Source organism: Rhagoletis pomonella, unplaced genomic scaffold (genome assembly GCF_013731165.1).
Source record: "Rhagoletis pomonella isolate Grant_MI unplaced genomic scaffold, Rhpom_1.0 Rhpom_scaffold_00007, whole genome shotgun sequence".
Classification (NCBI taxonomy): domain Eukaryota; kingdom Metazoa; phylum Arthropoda; class Insecta; order Diptera; family Tephritidae; genus Rhagoletis; species Rhagoletis pomonella.
The window spans coordinates 16,550,157-16,571,145 of NW_023458561.1; positions in this window are offsets into that span (position 1 = coordinate 16,550,157).

Sequence of the window (20,989 nt, forward strand, 5' to 3'; positions counted from 1 at the left end):
AGAGCACACTTAAATTCCAGTCGTCGGGCATGCGTTCATCTGACCATATTCTGCACAAGAGTTGATGCATGCACCTTATCAACTCCTCGCCGCCGTACTTGAATAGCTCAGCTGGCAGGCTGTCAGCTCCAGCGGCTTTGTTGTTTTTCAGCCGCGTTATTGCTATACGTACCTCGTCATAGGCAGGCGGTGGAACGTCGACTCCGTCATCATCGACTGCGGGCTCGGGTTCTTCTTATCCACAAGTTTCCGTGCTGTTACCATTTAGTAGGGCGGAAAAGTGTTCCCTCCATAATTTAAGTACGCTCTGGACATCAGTTACTAGGTCGCCATTATTGTTCTTACAGGAGTGCGCCCCGGTCTTTAAACCTTCCGTAAGTCGCCTAACTCTCTGGTAAAATTTTCGGGAATACCTCCTGTCGGCCAGCATTTCAAGCTCTTCGCACTCACGTATTTCGGCCTCTCTCTTCTTGTTGCGGCAAATACGTCTCGCTTCCCTCTTCAGATCCCTATAGCGGTCCCACATAGCGCGCGTTGCGCCCGATCGCAGCGTGGCCCTGTAGGCGGCATCTTTTTTCTCTGCAGCTTCCTGACACTCCTCATCGTACCAGTTGTTCTTTCGGGCTCGCTGAAATCCGACTACTTCTTCGGCGGTGGTACTTAATGAGCGGGAAATGTGGTTCCATATTTCAATTGCAGACTTAAATAACCTAACGAAAGTGTTATGTCAACTGTTGAAATTGTCCAATGATCTGACGTTTAATAGCACGGTTAAACGTACAACGAAATAAATTTGAAGAAATTTCCCTGGCGACAACACTGATCTGGTTCGATGGAGAATCTGACCTTGGAGCTGTATAGTATAATTATAACTGATGGAAATTTCAAGTGGGTGAAATCCAAGATATATAGATTTATTTCAGACAAAACACCTTAAATATCTTATCAAGACGAGCAATGGTTCTGTAGTTGATTTAACGGTGGTCATATGAGACTGACAGCCAGGACAACTCAAACATACTCAGATATCCATCACAACGTAATCGGACACTCACGATACTTTTTCTCACTTGACGGTTTTTAGTATTAACTGGACTCCGCGCCACCTGGCGGCTTCTTTTTGCAATAGTACTGCCCTTCCGTTACCAATACATACATAATCGAAAATGAGCCAAATCAGATCATAAATACAATTTTTAGTAATAACTTGACTCCAGAGTAGGGCTGCCAGACGTCCTGGTTTTCCAGGATTTGTCCTGGTTTTGACAAATTGTCCTGGTGTCCTGGGCCATGCTTAAATTATCCTGGTTTTTTAATGAGGGTCATGCAGACATCCATTTAATATTTGACAAATTTTGCTATGAAAAAAGATTAAGCTTTCTGTTATTATTAATCTACATTTGGTCAGTTTTTATGATGTAGTGAAAGCGCATTTGACACCAAATGACCAATTAGTATGATAAAAGTACCTTACCCATATCGTAATTTAAATCAAATATTTACCAGTTAATTAACCGATTCCGAAAAGTTAAGCCAAATCCTTTTCATCACTTCGCTGCCAAAATGTGTTTACCATAATTCATAATACACGCCGAAGTCAACACACAGTGGTTCAAAATTGGAATTAAATGTTCATAATTCACCTGAGCCTTCATTTTGCAACCAATGTTTACTAAGAACCAAAAAAAATATTTATTTTGGTGAACATTTCAAACACTTTTTTGTGTAATTTTTTTCGTTTTGGGAGAACCATACAATTGTTTTCAAATAGATTTTGTTATGAAACATTTATCAACTAGAACCGGAGAATAAATTTTACTCAAAATTGCTACTTTTTCCGCATTTTCCACTAAAAATTTAATATAATCAAATAAAAATTTACAAATCAGGCTCAACTGGTATCGTGTAAATATTGTAATCTTTCACAAAAAAAATCAGATTAAGTGAAAAATTTAGGCTCCAGTGAATTACGAATACTAAATGCCAGTTTTGAACCACTGTGCAGCAGAGGGTTTATTGTTCTCTTTCAGTGGAACTGGAAATTCAGCATGCAAAACGATCCTGGGCACAACTTTCCCTGTGCTTTATAGATTGTACAAAGATTACCGATTAAATAGAAACCCTTAAGTGGGGTACGAAACAAACTGGCGAAGGTTTTCATTATATTTTGTAAGGGACATTTTTATTTTCATATTCTGTGTTTAAAAACTTACCTCTGAAACATGCAGAGCTGGTTTAAAGGACAATTTAAGAAATAGAGGACAAAAGGCGTCCTTTATTTTGAAACAAATTTTAAAGGACAAGGGGTTAAAATAAAGGACTGTCCTTTAAAATAAAGGACGGATGGTCACCGTAATTATACAGTATCTGAAATCTTATTTATTTTGTATGAATTAATTTGTATATTAATACTTAAACGTTTGTCGAAGTTCTGACTGTTCCATTTTTTGCATGTTTTTAATTCATTCGATACATCGAAAATATCGATTTTTTATATTTAGTGCATTATATGGAAGCATCAGATAGAAAAAATATCGATGAAGAAGGTGGCAGGGCGGGGTCGAGCCAAAATGCAGGGTGTGGATGAAACGTAACACAGCGCGTGGGCGATCCCGTGTGCCTAGCCACTCCGACATCAAGACCGTAGTGCGCGATATCGCATCCTCCAAGAGGTGACCCTATTTCCACAGAACACTACGGATCTAGACCCGGAGAGAGTCAAATCTTCCCTCTCCCCTAATCCAGGGTGTCATGCGTCTCCGTTCCCATTGGATGGTTTGCAGTGGGGTTTTCCGACTGTATTCTAACGGCGCTTCCCGGATACCTGTCCACCTCCGGGAGTAACGGTGGACTTGCTGCGGCAAGGGGCTCTGCCGTAGTCGACCGTTCTTTTCACCGAAAGGGCTCATCTGAGTAGGTGACCAAAGACACAGATGATGAATAATTTTAAAAGAGCCTCGGATCTTGCACGCTCTACCAGCAAAAGGAGCAGAAGGAGTCTCAAAAGACTGAGGATGGTGGCGCCTCGAACGGCCCCAACGCGTCGCACAACGCCACGAGCGAACCGACGCACAGTGTTTCGACTATATGGCGGCAGATAGAAAAGTCATGTTGACAGTTGATAAAAAACAACGGTTGGACTTAGAGAGGGAAAAGTTAAAGTCACAAATACCACATTTCACATTATTTACTCACCCCCCTTCTTCACGAACGATACATTTCCAAGGAAATACGGGAATCGGCGCGATACCGAGTAACTAGTTAAGTTGCCTTTTGCGATTAACCCATTAAAGAAGATGTTCCTTTTTCAACTGTAATCAAATATGTAAATATCGTGGAATATTCAGGTGAACATATTTATCATTTATTTGGTACTTTCCTATTTTCTTACCTACTTAGTTTGAAATTTAGACGCTAAAGATTACATATTAGTAAAAAAAAGTGTGAGTACCGGTCCGTCAGGTCTTGAAATTAGACAAATGTTTTAGAGAATTTTATGTAGTTTTAGAATATATAATTTGATCTTTGCGCGCGACTGTGCAAATATATGTAATTTTTGATTTTCTTAATTTTTAATTTTCAGCCTCTTTTTGCATAATTTCGCGAAAAAAAATTTTTCGAACAATGGGAAAATCTCATCAGACGTTGGGAAAAAAGCGAGTATTTACACCTAAGTTATTTTATGGTATACCCTTTGTTTTCTGACAGTGAAAAGCAGGAAAAAAATTAACCAAAATTCCATCACATTTAACGACTGGGCTCACATTTTTTGTGAGTTTTGGACGTTATAGTGATCTCATCCTTCCCATATTTTATATTTAGGTTTTTCTAATAAAAGAGAGAGCACAAACTAAATTTCATCGAAATCGGATGAAATTTAATGTTCCCGCCCACGAGAGTAGAAGGCGTGGCAATTATTCCATCTTTACCAAATTTCATAATTCCCTATTTCTAAGTAAAACTAGAGCACTAGACTAGTCAAGTTTCAGTGAAATTGGTGCAGGTTTACTATTATTTCCACCTGCCTCCATATAGTCGAAACACTGTGCGACGCGAGAAATTTCTAACCCTGGCAACGCCCCGAGCGGACCAGTGGATATGGAGGAAGTGTGCCCTGCGGATGTATCCGACACCGCGACGGAGTCTGAGAGCGATACGTGGTTAGTAAGTAAGCTATGGACGAGGACCCCCGGACTCCGATAATGGTGCAAGTGCTACAGATTAACTTGCACCACTCTAAGGCGGCTTCGGCTGCCCTACTTCTACACCTCGGCAACAAAGCAGAGGATCTCGTTCTTATCCAAGAACCTTGGATCGTAAAGAACAAGGTTTGCGGTTTCAACTTTGGCGCCTACCAGGTGGTATCAGCACCAGTCACAGGTAGGACTCGAGCTAGTATTTGAATTAAAAAGAATCTTTCTTATTTTCTACTCTCTCAGTACAGTAACGAGGACACCGTTTGTGTTAGCGTGCAGCTGGGGACGAAATCCATCTGGATAGTGTCCTCATACATGGCGCACGACTGTCAAGACTTTCCGCCAAATCGACTACAGGGCGTGGTGAAGGAGGCCAACTACAGGAAGCTTCCCATGGTCATCGGGTCTGACGCAAACTCTCACCATGTTTTATGGAGCTCCAGTGACATCAACCCACGAGGTGAGTCACCACTCGACTTTATTCTCAGTTCTGATCTATGTATAAGCAATTCTTCAAATAAACCCACGTTTATAACTTCCAACAGAAAGGAAGTTCTGGACATTACGCTAGTCTCAATACATATTTCCTTTAGGCTCTCCCGTAGAGCCCCACCTCTTTCGTGATTCAGGAATATGAGGCGGACCGATTGGACCAAATAGAAAATGGAGCTCTCGGTAGCCCTAGGCGCTTCTCTCGGTATGCACGGCAACTGAGGAATCGCATCCTCCCGCGACAAAGTCTGTCTCTCTCGGTGAGCTGGACTCATCGTCAAAGATATATGAAGCCGTAGACCTTGGCACCAAAGCCTGCGACATAGCATTTAAAGATTTCTGCCTAGCAACACGTCCAAGGGGCAAAAGGAGACCCCAATGGTGGAATCCGGAGATCTCCTCCCTGAGGCGAACCAGCAGGAAGCTTTTTAATCTAGCGAAACAAACTTGATCTGGGCAATCCTACAAGGATGCCCTGAAAGCCTTTAAGAGTTCAGTACGAACAACTCAAAGGGAATCTTGGAAAACTTTCTGCGGCAACATTGAGGAAACCTCGAAGGGCAACCGACTACGGAAGGTCCTATCAAAAACTCCAGTTGCCCCAAACTATATCCAAAAACCTGATGGTGAATGGACCTCCTCTTGCAGCGAAATGCTAGATGTTCTCATGGACACCCACTTCCCGGAGTGTACAACAGAACCAAAGGCAGACGCGACAAATCAGATGACTTATCTTCCACAGCACTCAGTAGAGAGCATAGTGCAACAAGAAAAGGTGAAATGGGCGATCAAGACCTTTAAACCCAATAAATCTCCCAGGTCGGACGGCATATTCCCTGCCAAAATTCAGCAGGCAGTCGACCTTTTATGCGCGCTGCTTTCTGAGATCTTTAAGGCCTGCCTTCGCCTTTGTCACATTCCTAGAGGATGGACAAAGGCTAGGGTAATCTTCATACCGAAAGGTGGAAGGGTCTCTCACGTCAAACCCAATAACTTCAGACTAATAAGCCTAACGTCCTTTCTTCTTAAATCTCTAGAAAGACTTCCTGACGCCCACTTCAGACAGCGCCTTTCTTCTGAGGACGTGTCGGAGTACCAACATGCTTATTCTAAGGGCAAATCTGTGGACACTGCGCTCCACGAAATTGTGTCCAAAATTGGAAAAGGACTCGCCTTTAAGGAATTTACCGTAGGCATCTTTCTTGACATAGAAGGCGCATTTAACAATATTCTTCCAGAGGCCGTGGTGGGCTCACTTTTCCAAGTGGGGATGGAGCGGCCTCTGGTGGACCTTATAAGACTTCTTCTTGAAAGAAGAATTATCTCGTCACAGTTGAGGGGCGCGTCGATAACAAGGCATGCAACAAGAGGTACTCCTCAAGGAGGAGTTCTCTCCTCCCTGCTCTGGAACCTTACAGTAAACTCAATTCTGATGAGACTGCAGAGTACCGGCTGTCACGTCGTAGCCGGTCTCGTGAACAGCTGGTCGAGGGAGTGTGGACTTAAAGTTAATCCCACCAAGACCGAAATGATACTTTTCACGAGGAAATATAAGATACCGTCTTTTCAGCCCCCCTCCCTAAACGGGGTGGGACTTATACTCTCCAACGAGGTTAAATACCTCGGCTTAATTCTCGACAGAAAGTTGGACTGGAGGCGGAACGATCCAGGAAAGCCATTACCGCCCTTTACGCTTGTAAGGCAGCTGTAGGGAAACGATGGGGTCTGAAACCACACATAATACACTGGATGTATACGGCGGTTCTCCTACCCATCCTTTTCTATGGGATTAATGTTAATCACGGGTGCCCTGCCCTCTACTCTCAGTACGGCTCTGGAGACCGTTTTGAATCTTCTCCCTACCGATCTCTACGGTAGATATCAGCCCAGCTGCAATACAATTAGACTGAATGCAGCTCATACATGGAGAGACCATAGGTTCGGTCACTTAAAAATTCTGAGCACCATTCCAGCAACCTTACGTAAGCTGGATTACATTAGTCCACATCTCTGCTTCGAAAATAGGTTTTCTACCAGGTTCCAGACAGAAGCAACTGGGTAAATCGCTCGGACTTAGATCCAGGATCTACCGCTATATTTACGGACGGGTCAAAGCTCGACAATAAAGTTGGAAGAGGAATCTACTCCAATGAACTCTCGCTAAACCTAAGCAGGCGTTTTTCAGGCGGAATTAACAGCCATAAGGGAGCCCTATGGCTTAAAAGTGGCACAAATTGTCCACAATCCGTCACTGTCTACTCTGACAGCCAAGCAGCGATTAAATCTTTGCAGTGCAGTAACACTTCCTCAAAAGGTGGCTGCCGAATGCAGAAGTACCCTAAACGAGCTTGCCGCGAAAGCCACCATTAACGTGGTATGGGTACCCGGGCACAGTGGAATACCGGGAAACTGCGCGGCAGATGAGCTGGCGAGGGGGGAACTGAACTACGCTCAACAAACTCTGCGCTCGATGCAGGCGCTCGAGTAAGCACCATATTGAGGATAAAAAAAGTGCCAAAATGTGCCAAATAGAAAAATAAGAGTGCCAAAAAATGTGTCATTCCTTTTAATCATTCACATTTAGCAATAAAATAAAGCTACATTTTCCAAACAAAAGTGCAATGATAAAATAAGATAAACCAGTTGAATAGCCTTTATAAATTAGAAAATTTTAGTTGAGAAAAAGAAGTGCACGCAAAAGATTTCACAAAAATGTATTGAAATGTTATTTTTGTTACAAAAGTGCCATTTTAGCCCTTTGTGCCATATTGAAAAATTAAGTGCCATTTGAAGTAAAATAGGGGCAAATGGCACGGTTTGAGCCAAGTTGGCATCCCTGCTTCCAATAACTTACAAATATAAAAATGTGAAATATCGAGGGCTTGAGTTCATTAATACCCTCTATTTGCGATTTGCACAAAAACTAATTTGCGATTTTAGAAACCATCTGGGACTTATTACCTGTCATTATATAAGGTAAAATTAATATCACTGATGACAGTTAAAGCTTAGGTGGATTTTTATATCAGCATCTCAAGTGAAAAGTCTGCAGATAGAGGGTATTATTGAATATAAGCTCTCGATGTTTAATATATATAAAAATTTTATTTCAACGTATACAAAAAATAAATCACCCTGTGTTACAGCATGGTGGGAGACGGGGAAGGAGGGCCGCGGCGTAGCGTGACGTGGTGTACGCGCCGGTCGCGCGGGGTACGAAGGGCGCGAGCGCGGTGTGGCGCGCTAACGCGGGCCGCCGCGAAGCTAAGCAAATTTAATGTTTGAAAGAGAAATAATGTCAATGGATTTTATTTCGTTTTTAAAAAGGTAATAATGTCAATTGATTTTATTTCGCACCAGGGTGGGAAATAAAGTCAATTGACCTTATTTTATGCAATTTTTTGTGTATATATGATAGGTATGAGAATCGGATGTTAAGTATATTTCATACCGCTAGGTGCAGAGAGCATGGCACCTCCCATACAAACAGAATTTTTCATATTGCATATCTCTGGAAGTGTTCTAGGTAGAGTACTGGAACTTTGTATGGAGATATATGAAACCAATTGCGTGGTCATGAAGAAGAATTGGAGCTATTAGAAAAAGGGGCGTGGCACCCAAATTTTTCGTACTGCATGCCCCAAAAATGTTCATGGAAGAGGACTCGAACATGGTATGGAGATATGTATATGGAAACAGTCGCATACTTATGGAGAGAAATTGCGGTTATTAGAAAAGGGGGCGTGGCACCTCCAATACAAACCGAAGTTTTCATATTGCATATCTCTGGAAGTGTTCATGGTAGAGTACTCGAACATGGTCTGGAGATATAGGAAACCAATCGCATACTCATGGAGTAAAATTGTGGTTATTGGAAAAAGGGGCGTAGCACCTCACATACAAACCGAAGTTTTCATACTGCATATCTCTGGAAGTGTTCATGGTAGAGTAGTCATGGAGAAAAATTGCGGTTATTAGAAAAGCGGGCATGGCCATGGGCGTACGCAGAGCATATCTTAGGGGGGAGGGGGCTGATATTTTATTAAAAATGTTAAAATATTGCTATTAGAAATTTATGATAATTTAACTCATTAATTTTTCTCTTTTTAACCGACTTCAAAAAAAGGTGGAGGTTATCAATTCATCGAAATATTTTCTTATGTATGTTACCGCATAACTTTAGACCACAATAACCGATTTAGATAATTCTTTTTCTGGTGCCTCAGGGGAGGTCCCGTACCAATTTGGTTTAGATCCGAGCGTTTATCCCTGCGGTCAATGTCTGCTTCAATAAGACGATACTGCACGGAGTGGTGCGTGATGAACGCTAAGCCACCACCATTATCTCGCTCGCGATCTTGACGGTGCACGTTGTACCCGGCACAATTCAACAATGTTGAATTGCTGTGGAACTTCGTCTCTTGGACCGTTGCTATCAATATACCATGCCTTCCCATGAAAACGGTTATCCCCTCGATCTTGCTCTGAAGTCAGTTCCAGTTAAATTGAAGGAGCTTTATGTGGTTCGGGAGACGTGTTGTTATGCGGGGTGTGAGGGATATGTGTGGCTTTGCCGCCATTGGCTGTGTGCGGTGCTGTGGACGTTGCCGCCCTGTGGTGGTAGTGGGTGGCGTAGACCTGAACATGCCCTAAAGTGGCACCAGCCAAGTCAGGTGTTGCACTTGACTGATCTTACGTTACGGAATATCCTGGTCTGACATACCGTGCGAAATAACCAGGAGTTCTTGTGGGTGGTGGTGCGGTTGTGTTTGTTGCGTGACCTGTCGTGGTTGTAGTGTGGTCTATTGTGTTGTTGTGTTGTGGTGCTGTGGTGTTTGTGTCGAGCTGCTCAGGCAGCAGGGGGCCACAAATGATGTGGTCCACTGCCGATGGGTCCGTAGTCCTGAGCAGACTCTGAGGTGACTTCACCCAACGCAAGCATTGCACTTGACTGAGGTGGAGTTGTGGTGTAGTCGTCTCTGGCATACACAGCAGGTGTAGGTTTTTGGCCCTGGGTTTGACCCGATGCCTTCCCTGAGCAGAAGAATTCGTAGCAAATGTAGCCCTATGGAAGAACAACTTCTCAGATACTTCGCCGACCCAAACGGGGTTAGATCGCCGAAACAAAAGCCCTTGGTCGGGTAAAATCCGAGTCATTCCGGTACGTAGAACCGGCTGTCGTGGGAATGTTTGGAATATTTTCGAAGCTGTTGATTGAACCGGTGAGTGGAGCTCTTATGACTTATCAGGTTCTTTTTTAATTTGTGACTTATTTTTGGAAAATGTTGAATGACCTGTCGGTTTTCAGTTTACAAATGCGTACCACTTTGGCTTTAGAAAGTTAGTGCTGTTTTGGAAAAAGGTTTTCCTATTAACGGGAATTTCTTCCGTTTTCTTTCGCTTCTAATCTCAGAAGAATATGCCATTTTCACCCAACTTTTGTAAGTTATGAGTAATGGTTAGTAGCCACAGGTCAAGAAAAAAAAACAAATCTTCGACGGGACAATCGAATCGAAGGTGGCTTTAGAAAAGGTAATCGAGAAAACTTCATTAGAAAACGATGAAGAAGACGAATTGGACATTGAAATCAAGGACGAATTGGATGAAGACTTGATCGAGTTTTCTAACGCAAATACTTCTGATGAGTATCAAGAACTTCCTAATTCTGGAAATTTCAAAATCTGGATAAATTGTAAAATAAATCAGTGCGAAATCTACATATTTATATAATACGCGAAGTGATTTTTTGTCCAGGTCATCAGAACTGCAGCGTTAGTTCGATTTTCAAAAATAATGAAAGGGATTGCGCTGTAAATGTGCCATAAGGTTTTACTTTTTCGAAAAGAGTTACCACCTGTTAAATAATTACACTCAATTTATTTAATAATAAATGCCCTCAGATCCGCATTATTTGTTCGATTTTCAAAAAGGAGGTGACAAATTAAAGGGTTTAGGGTGCGGATGTGCAATAAGGTTTAACTTTTTTGAAAAGTGTTGCCACCTGTTAAGAAATTATGCTCAACTTATTTAAAAAGTTAAATCAATTGTTACAATATGGGTATCAACGGAAATGGCTTAATATCTTAACTACGTGTAGAAGGGTTGCCACTTGTTTAAAAAATGTAATTGTAAAGGATTATGGTGTCAAACAAAAGTAGTTGGAAATATTTTAAAGAGGGTTGCCACCTATTTGAGGAAATCGAATTACATTATCTTATACTCAAGTTATATGAAATATTAAAAATGGATTTAAAATTAAAGAGTTTTAAGAAATATTTGGTTTGACAATTTAGAATATATAAACTGTTTGAGGGTTGCCCCAGTTTAAAAGGTTAAATTAAAATTATTTAGTAAATTAAGTGAATTACTAAACGATAGTTATCAGTGGAAATGGGTTTAAAATCCGTTATTTCAGAACTATATTTAGAGGGTTTCCACGTCTTTAAAAAATAAATTTCAACTTAACTCGTTAGTTACTTAAAATATTTATAACAATGTCATAGGAAAAATATTTAAGGAAATTTTAGTTCGAACATAATTTTTAAGAAGGTTGTCGCTTAAAAAATCAAATTCGACTTAATTCATTAGTTAATTGAAATATGTATAACAATGCCAGATGATAAACAGATTTTAGTTTCAAAATACTTTTAAACGGGTTGCCACCTGTTTGAATTATCGAATTTGTTTTACTTATACACAAGCTACACGAATGAAATATCGAAATATTAGTGTCAAACGAAAGAGTTTTAAGTAAACTTTAGGCTGATAATAATTTTAATCTATTTTGAAGGTCCGCACCGTTAGTTCCAATTTCTAAAACGAGAAGTCAAATCAAAGAACTGGAATTCTACATAGATGTGCAATAACGTTTTATTTTTTGAAGTTAGAACTTTTTAGCGATACAGGGAGATTTGAAACTTGATGAATCATTAAGAATATTTTTTGCGTTTTAACGCCAGGCGGGTTCACTGGTTATATTTATTCCCTGTGAGCATGTCATATTATGCGAATTCTGTCACAATCCTTTAAAGATTGAAAATTGCCGTCAATGCCAAGTAAATATTCAGAGCGTTGTTCGAATGATATTATAATTTATCCTTAGTATATATATATGTATATGTAGTACCATATAATAAATATTAGACATTAAATAGTTATAATTAGAGCGCTCCGCTCGCTCACTGGATGGCGATCCCCCTCTCTGGCGATTTAGTTCTTTATTGTGGAAGTTAGTTCATGACATAACTTCCATGAGATTTTTGCGGAAATCTTCTGAAAGTTAGTCTGATCTTCGTGGGAATTAAGTCTGAAACAACTTCCACCGGCCGATAGAAGTTAAGTCCCTGGTGAGCAATTGGTTGATGATCCTAACCAGAGTTTTCTGCACCCGCAGGTCCGCCATAGTCGAGGTAATTGCATACGGGGGACATTGTTGAAAGCCCCTGCTGTGTCCAGGAATGCTACTAATGCAAATTTATTTATTTCTAGCGATCGCTCAATTTATGCGAGCAGCGAGTGGAGGACAGTCTCCGTAGGTCTGCCCTTGTTATAGACATGTTGCGCATTAGATAAAAGAGCCCAAACTAAAAAAAAAGTAAGCGAAATTTTTCAAACATTTATTTTTGACGCAAAAATGCTCTTATAGTTGGTAGATAGATAAATTTCTGCATCAAAACGACAATTTCCAAAAAAAATCGCTTATGTTTTTTTGGCGGTTAGCGCTCGGTATGTAAGTATGTAAAAAGTTCATAAATTTCATTGAAATATCAGTCAGAAATATCGAGTCAATGCACTTTGTTGATTCTTCCAGGAAATCTTTTCTTGCTATACACATACATATATGTATGTACATAAGTATGTGAAGGGTGGCGCCTCAATAGCCATTTCAGCAAAAAAGCCATCAACTCAGGTTGTCTGAACTTCAAACGAATAACCAACCGCATGGCAAATATCTTCGCAAAGCTCTTTCAAAGAATCACTGAATAATTCGATGCTACACGCTTCTGGCAATAGCAAAGTTGTTTGGAATAGAAATATCTATAGAAACAAAAGCACTGTGGTTTCAAGTATATTGAACTCCCTCAGAGGGTTATTGTGCCGCCTGTGAAAATTTCGACTGCTCATAATTTTTTTATATTTGATAAAGAACTGTATATACATATGTAAAAATGCATGTACATATACAATTTTTACAATTCTTCTGTGAAAGCAAAGTTCTCGCGATTTTTTATCTAATAATGTTCCGAGTTGGTAAAGAGTAACCGATAAGAAATGATAGGATTTTGAAGGCGACTAAAGGGGGTGGACGAGAAATCGCCTCGCACGTTTCGGCATTATTGTGAATCTCACGGGCGTGCGACCATTTGCAGATTAGATTGTTTTATCTGCCATTGCTTGCTGGCTTTTTTTGGTTAACATGACGGGAAGGTTCAGTGCAGCGTCACCTGGTTTATTGAGTGCATGGTTCATTGATCGAAATCGCGATTTTTGTTATTGCCTGCGTTTTAGCGAATTTAGCCACCTACTCTTATCAGTCATTTGCCATTTTTGTGTATGCCACTTGTTGGTGTGTTGCAGCGGCGTAAAGTAGGGCTGGGAGTGGAGAGGGAGTATCACAGTAAATATTAATAATGGGCCGTATTCGTGTTAAGTAGGAAGCAAAATTTTGTTAAGCTGATACATTTGAAAAATTAAATAAAATTGGAGGGCAGTGGTCTATCCGGCACATATTTAGTACCCGGCTCGAAATTTCTGTTGGCGGCCCTGTTTATACCATTGCACATTAGGTCAAAAGACCAAGAAAAGTGCAACTAGTTTGTGTAAGATATTATTCACCGTTTGACAGGGCAAGTCAATTTATCGACGTGTAGTTGTACAAATTGCAGAGTGCAATGGGGAAGAGTCGTTGTTCTGGTCATGCAGTTAAATTTCCACGGCTATACACGAACCCACCTCTTGCGTCCTCTTTCGCACACTCTGCGGAACATGGGCAACCCATGCGCAAGATGTGGTAACCAAACCGAGTGGAGCCTTGGATCACGGCAGAAAGAGAAGGAGGAGTGTCCTGACCGAAGACTCCGACTTGTTCGGTTTAAGGGCTCACCTGGCTGCACCAGGACCCTAAATGGGGAAGGAGCTCCTGGCCGGCTGGTTGATGTCCTCGTAAGAACAAAAGCCTTCCAAAAAATACACAGGATAGGGCAAGGAAAAAAATGTCTGCATATAATTGTTATAAGGCCATAAAATAACAAAAAAATTACTTAATAGGCGGAGCACACCAACAACAAACAACATCCACAAAATCGTTGCCATTAATTGTAGTTGGGTTGACCAAATGAAAAGGTAGAAAAAGCAACATCAATTTACATGGCGAACTTAGTTCACTGGGTAAGGCCACTGGCTTTGAACGCCAGTTCAAGTCCCAATGAACACGGTGAAGAAGTCTGACTGATGAAGAGATGCGGCGATCTCCGAAATGACAGCTTTAATTTATATCATGTGTAAATTATGCGTTGGGTATAAAATTATTATGGTTCAACATTCTGTATCTAAAATTCTGTATTTTAATATTCTGTACTGCATCTTGCTGTATGTGAAGTAGAATTTTGGTAAAAAATAATATTATTGTAAAATTTTTGGAAAATTGGCATAACCCCGCCCACTTATGATGAAATGCTGAATCTCAGTAGACGCTTGACCAATCCTTAAAAAACGTGATATGAGACTCGTCTAGGGTATGTTGAAAATTTTTGAAATCGGGCAATAACCACGCCTACGTCCCATATAAAGGTAATTTACAGAAACACAAAAAACAGCGATAATTCAGTAACTACTGAAGCTAATTCACAAAAAATTGCAACAACCACTTAGCAGAAAATTGGATTATTATAAATTTTTTGTTAATGAGCGTGGCGTCGCAAAATACTTCCCTTTCGTAGAAAATGTAGGCAAAAATAGAATTATGAAGGGATTTATATGAAAATTTTTTTCTTTGTGAAATTAAGGACGATAAATTCAAAAATGCAATTTGTTCTTCGATAACTCTCATAGTTTCACTGTACGTGCAGTTTGAAGGTGAAAATTTGGGTTCTTGTAGCTTTTATATAGGTAATAAGATATAGTTCGTTCTATTTTCAAAGGTGAGGTGTCAAATTACAGGGCTTGGCTTGTATATTTGCACTAAAGGTATATATTTTGAAAAGTGTTGCGACCTATTACAAATTGCCTTAAAATTATTTAATAAGTTAAATTAATTAGATATTATAATATGGATATCAATCGATGTGTTATGAAAAACCTTTACTTTTAAAATACACGTAGAAGGGTTGGTGACAGGTAATAGGGTCAATGGAAATATATTATTACCTTTTCAAAAGCGAAATAAAGTCAACAAAAATTTGGAAATAAAGTCATTGACGCTATTTCCTCATTCAAATGGAAATAGCGTCAACAATGCTTAAAGTATGTCGATTCATTAAAAAAATGTTGTTCTTACAATAAACATTGCCCCGTAAGTGTTGTTCTTTAATAGATGAAAAAGGTTATAGCCAAATCCTCAGTGTTGTGATATTAATCCACACACAATCATGAACTCCCACCAATTGATTTTATTAAAAAAATTTAAATTACGAATATGTAAAAACGCACAGCTGGAATTCGAGAAATATTTGAAGAAAGAGTGTAGAAATGATCCATAACTTGTAAAACATGTTTCGTTTCCACAAAAATAAAGCGAACACTATTAAATTGAAGAAACAGTCCATGTCCAAAAACCCCGGAGGAACCCTGAAAGAATTCTGTGTTTTAAATTAGAATATTTTGAACGAATTCGGAATGTCTAAGGTGGAAAAGAAACCAACCTTTCTATAAGGATACAATGTCTCCGCCAGCAATTTGTTACGACATCATTTAAAAGCAGCTAAGAAGAATGACGACACTATTTATTAGATGGCAAATTCAACGAGCCAATGTGCCAAAATGCGGGTATAAAAAATTATTGATTATTTAATATCGGAACCGAGATCATATAAGTTATTTAATTGGTTTTCTCACACTTTTGAAACACAAATTATATGCTTTTTTACTGCAGACAAGTTGTTGCCCCAAAACTCAGCAGAAATCTTCCAGGTGCCATATTGAGGATAAAAAAGTGCCAAAATGTGCCACATAGAAAAATAAAACTGCCAAAAAAGGTGCCATTCCTTTTAATCATTCACATTTAGCAATAAAATAAAGCTATATTTTCCAAACAAAAGTGCAATGATAAAATAAGATAAACCAGTTGAATAGCCTTTATAAATTAGAAAATTTTAGTTGAGAAAAAGAAGTACACGCGAAGGATTTCACAAAAATGTATTGAAATGTAATTTTTTTTACAAAAGTGCCATTTTGGCACTTTGTGCCAAATTGAAAAATTAAGTGCCATTTGAAGTAAAATAGGGACAAATGGCACGGTTTGAGCCAAGTTGGCATCCCTGCTTCTAATAACTTACAAATATAAAAATGTGAAATATCGAGGGCTTGACTTCATTAATATCCTCTATCTGCAATTTGCACAAAAACTAATTTGTGATTTTAGAAACCATCTGGGACTTATTACCTGTCGTTATATAAGGTAGCATCAATATCACTGATGACAGTTAAAGCTTAGGTGGATTTTTATATCAGAATCTCATCTTTGTGAAAAGTGTGCAGATAGAGGGTATTATTGAATATAAGCCCTCGATGTTTAAAATATATACAAATTTTATTTCAACGTAAACAAAAAATAAATCTACCTGCGTTACAGCATGGTGGGAGACGGGGAAGCGAGGGCCGGGGGGGCCGCGGCGTAGCGTGACGTGTTGTGCGCGTCAATTGCGCGGAATACGCGGGGCGCGAGCGCGCGGTGTGGCGCGCTGACGGGGGCCGCCGCGAAGCTAAGCAAATTTAATGTTTGAAAGAGAAATAATGTGAATGGATTTTATTTCGTTTTTAAAAAGGTAATAATGTCAATTTACTTTATTTCGCACTAGGGTGGGAAATAAAGTCAATTGACCTTATTTCCGTTGATCTTATTACCTGTCACCGAAGGGTTGCCACCTGTTTAAAAGGTCTAATTCAATTTAACTAAAGGAACTAGGCAACTGAAATATGTGTATCAGAAAAAAGAAAAAAAAAATTGGCATACATATTTAGCAAGAAATAAGTGATAAGTAAACACATTTCTAAAACTTTAAAGTTAATTTAAGAGTCCAATTATTTAAAAGGAATGTAATCTGAACAAAACACTCATTGGCAATTTATATATTATTTCAATTACCCAATCCGCTTAATTTAAATGGAATTCAATTTTGGAGACTGGTGGCAACCCTTCTAAATGTGTTTGGAAATAAACCCTTTTGATACCAATTTCGGTTGATACCCAATTTTTAGTAATTCATTTAAATTTGCATACACTTTTTTAACAGATGGCAACTCTTTAAAAAAAATTAACTTATACCATTTACAGATCACGCTTTAAAATCTGACACTACATTTTTGAAAATAGAACTGACAAGAAACTAAAAAATAATAATAATAATAGATAACTAGGTTAGTGTTAGGCTGAGCTTCTCCTCCGATTTGTGGCGTGCGCCTCGATATTGTCACACAAAGCGGAGGGACCTACAGTTTTACGCCGACTCCGAACGGCGATTGTATTTTTATGGGAAGCTGTTTTTCATGGCAGAAATACACTCGGAGGTTTGTCATTGCCTGCCGAGGGACGACCGCTGTTAAGAAAAAACCTTTTTTCTATATTTTTTGCGATGTTGCTTTGACCAGGGTTTGAACCCAGGTGCTGCGGAGTAGAAGAGCGCACTGCTTACCACTACACCACAGCGGCCGACAAAACTAAAAACTGCACTAACAAAAAACGCATTACTTCTTTTTATTTTCCCCTTCGAAAACTACAAACCTGTACCATTAAATAAAATAACATATTTCTACATATATTTTTTATTCATTCCACTAAAAATTACCATTTTTTTAATTTTAATTAAAAGAAATTGTTTTCCTGGAATACCGTAAAGACATCCTGTGTTTGATTTTATTCCAAAATTATTATTCTTGCAGTTCTTTGTAGGGATGGAAAGTTTTGAAAAATAATCGATTCTCGATTCTCGAATCTTATTTAATACTAACGATTCTTGGAATCGAATAACCGATGGCGAGATTCGAATTATTCGATTCTAATCGATTGATAATGAATTAATTAACATTATTGTAACATGAGTTTTAATAATGAATTTGTGAAATAATTGCTTCATTTGCTATACCATGCGACAAAAACCAAAAATTTTTAAAACACGAAAAAGTCAATATATTTACAAAACTAGGAGACTGCGTTTTTAATTTTTCTCTCTGACGTAGGGATTTATTTAAAGTACTTTGAAATTTCTAGGATAGGATTGGATAAACAAATTATTTAAAAGATTTGGTGCATTGTAGAATAACAATACGGGTATCAATTAAAAGGAAAAATTCTGTAAAATTGAAAAAAAAATAAATACAAATTTTTCCCCAGGACGAATAAGTGTTGACAATGTCCCTTTAAAAATTGTATCCTTGAATATCCTTGGAAATTTCCAATATTAATTTATGCAAAAAATATATGTCAAGGACTAATATGTAAACTACCACATCCTTGAATTTCGTCTTTCTAACTTTATTAGTTTTAGATAAAAAAATTTACACTTCTCTTATCTTATAGTTAATATTAATAGTTACAATGTACATAAATGAAGATACTGGAAACATTACACTGTACAGCACTCGGCTGGGTATCGGACGAAACCAATTTTTTTTTAAGAGGTTGAGTCGTAGGTAAAAAAGTATAGTCTCCGGCTTTCGAAGTCAGCCTCCGAAATCGGGATATGGGTTTTCGAAGTTCGAAATAGGACCTTTGGTAAAAAATTATTTTTTATTAGTGTATGTAAATAACAAAAAAAATAAAAATTTACACGCAGAGCCCTCCTTTTGCTATTATTTACATGGTATATAACTTCTTTGTGCAAACTTATGTTCCAGTTGCTATAAGGGTTAAAGGGTCGGGTCTTCGAAAAATTAAAAATCTTATATTTCAAACAATTTCGAACTGATTTTTAAAAATTGGTATCGTTGCAAGCGTGATTAAACCCCCTTTCTTACGATATCGTTGTAAACAAAACAAACCTTCTTTCTTATATATGCGTATTTGTATTAGAGGGCTGCATGAATTCATTCAAACTTCTAGCCAAACAGAGTACAGTAGATTTGAATATTTTACTTCACATACAAAACACTCAGCGTTTGGAATTTTGTAAGCTATGAATATACATTTTGTTTTATATTTTCTACCTTCAAATGGAAGAATGTGAATGAATGAATGGCAAACATTCAAATCATTCAAACTCAGTTCGGTAAAAGTTTTTTTCTGCAAACAAGTTTTTTCGTATGTAATAGGAGCGCAGCAATACATACATACATACATTGTTTGTTTGTACATATGTGCATAGAAAAAATATTTTTTCATACACAAAATTGTCATTTATTTCAATTCAATTTATTTTCACTTTGTTTGAATATTGTGATGTCGACACAAATATCAGAACAGCTATTCACTCAAATTCAAAAAAATTTGAAGCCAAAATCAGTCATTCGTTTTGTATATGAATAATTCAAAAGCCGTTTTGAATGCATTCATGCAGCCCTCTAATTTGTATACTTCGTATATAAAAATTTGAGAAAAACCACCTAAAGGAAAAAACACCTTTTTTATAAAAAAAAAAAAAAATACCACAATACTAACCGATTTTTTAAAATTTGGTAAAGGCGATTAAACCAGATACCAAAAAACTTATACTTTCTTAGACCCAAAAATTTGTATTTATATACACAAAAAAAATGAATTAAAAACATATATTCCCTCTATATAAACGCCCCTTTAGGCAGTTAACATATTAGTCCTTGAAATATATTTTTTTTTAGAAATAGATATTGGACATATCCAAGGATATTCAAGGATAAAGTTTTAAAAGGACATTTTCAATATTTATTCGTCCTTGTGCACCCGAAAATTAATTATTTTTTTTTATTCTACGGATTTTTCCTTTTAATTGATACCCATATTGTTATTCTACAATGCACCGAATCTTTTGAATAATATTTCATTCAATCATATTCTAGATATTTCAAAGTCCTTTTAAAAAAATCCAGACGTCAGAGAGAGAAACTAAAAACGCAGTTTTACTTTATTTGGCCTCCAGTTTTGTGAATATATTCATATATTTTCGTGTGTAAAATTGGCTGTCACACAGTGAAATATGTGATTGACACATATTCACGGTGCTGTTTGATATGGAAAGTAAATAAATTTGAATACCCTCCTTAAAATTGTTTCTTTTCATAAACTAATTTCTAAAATCCCTATGAATGTGCGCCAATTAGTCTTACTTAATGTTTATACCAGTCATGCCAGAAATTTCATAATTTCACTATACTAACTACAGACCTGTATCTAAAGATGTATAAAAAAAAGATAATCGAGTTCTCAGAATCGATTATCGATCGATTCCGAAAATTCATGATCGATTCTCTAAAATCGATTATTTCGAGAAAGTCTTAGATTCTATTTTTCCATCCCTAGTTCTTTGCAACATATATGGAAATAAAAGCAATCAAACCATCAATTTATTTTAAAGAATTTATTTTTGACATATTTTCCTTGAAGAGCTTACGCATAGCTACGCTCTGATTAAAATTCTTAGTATACAATTTTTTTACTTTAGTGGCTTCCTGGCGGCATATAAATAATTTCAAAGGGAAATTTGTGTTTAGTTATTTTTAGTGGATAAATTACCTTTACAAAAATACCAAACACGGTCACACTGCAGACAACGAATTTTTCAATTTTTGCCTACTTAGGCGGCACTGTGCGTCGCCCACTTATGATCACAAATGTTTATGTCCGTAACGATTTATCAATTTCTACAAAACTCGGTGCACTTAATAACCTTGGTGCTGAAAAGCAGTCCGTTTGAAATTATTTAAATCCGCCTAAACTTACACCCGCTCCGTATAACGGTAACTTTCAGAAATACGAAAGCTCCGATATTTCAATAACTGGGGACGCTTAATAATAAATAAGACATAGACTTTTAGGAATTGGACGTGGCACCGCCCACTTTATGACTACAAAGGTCTATCTCGGTAACCGCTTTATCGCTTTCTACCTAACTCGGTTCAATTATTTCGTTAGGTCTAACTCGTTTGACATCGGGAAAAACACCGCTGCTTATTAT